Below are 5,761 nucleotides of genomic sequence, written 5' to 3' on the forward strand. Positions count from 1 at the left end.
TTTTGGGAGGATTGCTCTCAGGCCTTCTAATCCTGTTTTCATTTGTTCAGAATTGGTTTTGGTGGTTGTTTCACAAATATAATAGAGTGCAAAACTATAGCACATCTATTAAACCAAGCTTCTCAATTATAATATTCATGTTTTATAAGTCCTCCCTTATATTTTAACTTTTTTGGGGGGCGGGGGGAGGCGTACAGTGAGCTTTATTGATGGTGCATGACAAGGCAGGGCTCCCTAAGCCTCTCCCCTCTTCAGGGGGTCTAGGATGGAAACACAATCAGGAGATTCTCAGTGTGTTGGGGGATCGATTTGGGGCAAGGACTCCCCAGCAGCTGAGGGGCTCTCTTCCTGTTGCTGGGGCTGGTGGTCCAGGGGGCTCTTACTCCTTGGAGGCCATGTAGACCACAAGGTCGACCTCCCTGTTGCTGTAGCCAAATTCATTGTCATACCAGGAAATGAGCTTGACAAAGTGGTCATTGAGGGCAATGCCAGCCCCAGCATCCAAGGTGGAGGAGTGGGTGTCACTGTTGAGGGGGCCCTCTGATGCCTGCTTCACTACCTTCTTGATGTCATCATATTTGGCAGCTTTCCCTAGGCGGCAGGTCAGATCCACAACGGACACATTGGGGGAGGGGACACAAAGGGCTAAGCCAGCGAGCTTCCCATTGAGCTCAGGGATGACCTTGCCCGCGGCCCTGGCAGCGCCAGGAGAAGCAGGGATGGTGTCCTGGGCAGCGCCTCAGCCATCACGCCACCGCTTTTCCCAGGGGCCATCCACAGTCTTCTGGGTGGCAGTGGTGGCCTGGACTGTGGTCACGAGTCCCTCCACGATGCCAAAATCGCCATGATGACCTTGGCCAGAGGGGCCAAGCAGTTGATAGTGCAGGAGGCATTGCTGACAATCTTCATGGAGCTGTCATACTTGTCACAGTTCACACCCATCACAAACAGGGGGGCATCGGCAGAAGGGGCAGAGAGGATGACCCGCTTGGCTCCACCCTTCACGTGAGCCCCAGCCTCCTCCACGGTAGTGAAGACACCAGTGGGCTCCACAATATTCCCAGCACCAGCATCACCCCATTTGATGTTGGCGGGATCTTGCTCCTGGAAGATGGAGATGGGCTTTCCGTTGATGATAAGCTTCCCGTTCTCGGCCTTGACTGCGCCTTTGAACTTGCCGTGAGTAGAATCAGACTGGGACATGTAGACCATGTAGTTGAGGTCAATGAAGGGGTCATTGATGGCGACAACGTCCACTTTGCCAGAGTAAAAAGCAGCCCTGGTGACCAGGCGCCCAATGCGGCCAAATCCGTTCCCCGCGATCTTCACCGTCTTGTCTCAGGGTTGCGGCGGGCCCCGCGCAGGGAGACCCGGCTGCCTGTCGAACAGGAGGAGCAGAGAGCCTATTTTAACTTTTAGACTTGTCAAGTTCTTAAAGGGATATTTAAAATTTTCCACCAACTGTAAATTGTGTCTAATTTTCTCAATATTATTAGGAATTTTTGCCTTTCGTTTTTACCTGCTAAATATAGTACATAAAGATTTATATTTACTACTCTTCTTTGTAAATGTTTTTATCATTACTTAATGTTTCTCTCTGACCAACCTAAAGTTTCTGATCTTAAATTCCACTTTGCCTGTTATTCACATTGTCACTCCTACTTTATTTTTCTCTCATTCCTTTATTTCCTACTTTTTTTTTTTGGACCATTTACTTTAGTGTACTTTTGTATGTATGATATTTTATTTTACAAATTTACTCTGGCTGTCTTTGCCTCTTGGTATTATAATTAATATTACTGATTTTATTCCTATCAATCTTGTTTCATATCCGCTGTTAATTTTACTTTTTATTATTTATTGCTTTTCTTTTGAACTATTGAGAGAATTATATGAGAAAACTAATAACAAAGAGAAAACAACTCTTGAGGAGCTACAATTAGAGCATTAAAGATTTCTAAAACTGCCCTGGTCAGTGTGCTCAGTCGGCTGGAGCATCAGCCCTATAAACTGAAGGGTTGCAGGTTTGATTCCTGGTCAGGGCAAATGCCTAGGTTGCAGGTTTGGTCCCTGCTTGGGATGCATGTGAGAGGCAACTGATTGATGTTTCTCACATCGATGTTTCTCTCCCTCTCTCTCTCCCTCTCCCTCACATCCCCTCTCTCTAAAATCAATTAGTATGTCCCCAGAAGAGGATAAAAAAATAAATGAATAATTAAAAAATTTTTTAAACTAAAAAAATACAAATATAGATATTAAAATTATATTCATTATTGAAAGGTAGATTGGTTACTATGGAAAGTGAAATTAGTGGCTTGGAAGTTCAAGGAGCAGAAGCAGTTCACACCACAGGAGAAAATGTAAAGATCTAGACTCTCCTACAATTCTTTCCTGCCTATCACTTGGGAGCATGCCTCCCAACTTTTCACAATTCAAAAGTCCTCCCAACTTTTGCCTGTATCCTTAAAATATCTGAGTTCACTGAAAGTTTCCTAAGAGGCCATATTAGATTCCTTAAATGCCTCTCCTTTTTTTGCCCCTGGGGATATCCATGCTTGTATGAAGAAGCTATTTCACACATTCCTCCACATGTTTTGTAATGCTTCCTAATGTTAAGGCAGGGTTATACTTCCTAGTTGTTACTGTAGTAATAAAATATGATACTTTGGACCTCAAAAGTAGGAATGAAGAGGAGAGAGTGAGGATAAGAAACCAAGTTATAACTGCTACCTCCAAGAAGAGTGCAGGAAAGGGATATGTCCATGGACACAGAAACCTAGAGTGTGAGCCAGACTGCCAAGAACTGACTCCCTGGGAGACATTGTAAGTCCCAAATTACATGTTCCTTTTGAGAGACAGTAAAATATAACGGAATCACATTAGAATTGGAATCAGCCCCATCTGGGTTCTAGCTCTGATTCCTACTAGCCTGTACAGCCTTAGGAGAGCCACTTTGCTTCTCTTAGTCTTGGGTTTTTAATCTGCCAAAGTGAATTGTATTATTATTTCTAAATATTATTTCCTGCTCCTTTCTCAGAAGATTATATATCCCCACCCCGTTGCCGTCCGATTTGGCCATGTGACTTGCTTTGGTCAGTGAGATGAGCTGAATTGACATGTATTAGTTCTGGGCAGAAGCTTTACAAGCCAGTGCACTTCACAATGACCAGCTTGTTTCCGCCCACCCCCCCGCCACCCCCAGCCAGGGTAGTGGCTAACTATAGTCTGGGGCCCTGCAGAGGTACTTTTGAGCAGCTGTTGAGGACAGCGTTGGGGTGGGGTATGTGTGAAGACATGTCAATTAGGATTAGATGAAACTGATTTTTTTTAAAAATCACAAAATAACAATGGCTTAAATGAGATGTTTACTTTTCTCACATTTTTACCTCTTTTACAAAGTTTAGGGGTAACCAGTCTAGACCTGGTGTGGTGATGTCACAGATTTCAGGGATGTAGACTCTCTCCTAGAATGTGGCTCTTATCCTCATGGTCCAACATGGCTGCTAGAGCTCCAGCTATTGTATCTGTGTTTCAGAAAGCAGAATGAAGGTGGGGGAGAAGAATGAAACTCCCCCTTCCTTTTAATAAGATTTACCAGAAGTCACATACATTTCCATTTACTTCTGACTGAGAGGTAGTCACATGACCATGCTAGCTGCAAGGGAGGCTGGAAGATGGCCTTTCTCCCCGCTTCACCCCGCCCAGGCAACAGTAGTCCCAGCTAAGAACAGGGTTTCTATTAACTAAGGAGGAAGGGGAGAAACTGTGATGTGGACAACTGGTAGGCTCTGCTACAGAGGGAGCTAAGACATTAGGGCTCTGAACTCTCTCTATTTTAACCAGAGCATCTTACTTCTATCTGCTTAAAAAGTTGGGTTCTCAGTAAGATTTGAACATAAGAACTAGGTATCTTAATGAAGAAGAAGAATGAAAACCACTGGGCCAAAGCAAGAGTCCCATACTTACAGAACAAGTGAAGCGCAATACTACAGAGTTGCCAATGTACTTCCAACTCATTTCTGGGCCTGGGGCTGGAGGCAGGGCCCAGACTCCTGGTTTTCATCTCCTCAAGAGCATATTGTGAGAGAAGGATCGAAGGTTGTTCCCCCGTGAAGTGACTCCAAGCCTTCTGAGCCAGGAGGGAAAGATCACTTGGATAAGTGATCTTGGTCTGGGCCAAGACTAGTAGTTAAACATTGGGGGTGTGTGCTAGTTAGGGGGTGGGCTAAGCTGCAGAACAAATAGATCCCAAACATTCAGTCACTTAATCGAGAAAAGGCTAGCTGTTTCTCATATAAAAATCCAGGCAGGATAAGGCCTTAGCTTTGTGGTGGCTCTTTGCATGCTGTGGGGTCTTGGTGTAAGGGCAAAGGAACAAGCACTTAAAAATATATATTATATTAGGGAAGATTTCAAACATAACCAAAAGTACAGGAAATGATAGTAAGAACTACTTTCAGAGAAACCTAGACTCTTCCTTTGCCCTTCCACCTCTTCTTATAGATAAGAATTCAGGAAAAAACATGTTGGTTATTCTCCCAATTAAAAAACAGAAACAAAAACTGTGTGTGTGTGTGTGTGTGTGTGTGTGTGTGTGTGTGTGTGTGTACTTCCCTCCTTTCTTGGATAAATGACTGTATAGTAAACACCTTTTCTCTATCTTACTTTTTTCATTTAACATTGTATCTGGGAGATCAGGCTAAAGCAGAATATTAAAATAGTCCTCACTCCGTTTAGCAGCTACACAGAACTCCATTGCATGGATGGACCATAGTTTATTTAACCAGTCCCCAGCTGATGAATATTTGGGTTGTTTCCAGGCTCTTACTACCACAAATTATATTGCAACAAATAATTTTGCTCATATATCTTTTGTATCTTCCCTGTTGTACATTTCGAATGGATTCCTAGAAGCGGGATTGCTGGGTCAAAAGACAATTGCATGTGTAATTTTACTAGATACTACCAAACTCCCCCTCACAGTTCCATTGTTTCGCATTCCTGCCAGCAATATATGAGTGCACCTGGAACAAACATCACTCTTCCAATTTTATGTTTTATAGTTGAAAGAATAGAATTACAGGAGCATTGAATAATGTGCTCAGGTCATGGAGCGATTAAGTAGCAGAACTGGGGCTTGGGCCTAGCCGAGAAATGTTTTCCTGGTAGCTACTAAGATGCCTAGGAATAATAACCTGGGAGGACCTCTCCACTTGCTCTTGTCCGAGATGGGGTAGGGAGCTTCAGCCCTCCATAACCAGCCTCCCGCTTCCTGGCACTGCCTCATCTCCAGGAGCTGCATTCCGTTCAGGAAAAGTTCTGTGTTTTCCACCTTTGGAAATGCTCCTCAGGGACCCCCCAGGATGATGTGTTGTCCCATCGGGGTGATTCCTGTTGGAAGCAGCCTTTCCTCCCTGTCCCACATGAGTCATCACTTAGCAGCCACCAGACTGGAGCTAATGCGTCTTCCTCTCCTAATTAGAGCATCTATTTTCATGCTAAAATGTGATAGATGCATGAAAAGGAGGAACAAATGTGCCTGGTTATCAATTGCTTCTCTGGAGACAGTCATTTGAGGGAGCATTTAAAATGTTTAGTTTTACAATAAAATGACTCAAGAGTCCCTCCTAATACTTGGAGAGAGAGCAGCTTATGCCACCAAGGAGAAGGCAAAAGGGAGGGGCAGGAAGCGCCACAGGCCAGGGCCCAACACATTCTTTACACCAGTAACCTTCACATAAACCCTTGATGTGGGTAGTAT

The 5,761-nt window shown here is 44.1% G+C and overlaps 1 pseudogene; it reads right to left on the reverse strand.

Annotated features, from left to right (window-relative positions):
- Nucleotides 1-260: 260 nt before the first annotated feature.
- On the reverse strand, nt 261-5,302 carry LOC129070184 (glyceraldehyde-3-phosphate dehydrogenase-like; annotated as a pseudogene).
- Between the last annotated feature and the right edge of the window lie 459 nt (nt 5,303-5,761).

The sequence above is a fragment of the Pteronotus mesoamericanus genome, unplaced genomic scaffold, assembly GCF_021234165.1.
Source record: "Pteronotus mesoamericanus isolate MK-2021 breed Mesoamerican mustached bat unplaced genomic scaffold, CSHL_Meso_final contig_246, whole genome shotgun sequence".
Classification (NCBI taxonomy): Eukaryota; Metazoa; Chordata; class Mammalia; order Chiroptera; family Mormoopidae; genus Pteronotus; species Pteronotus mesoamericanus.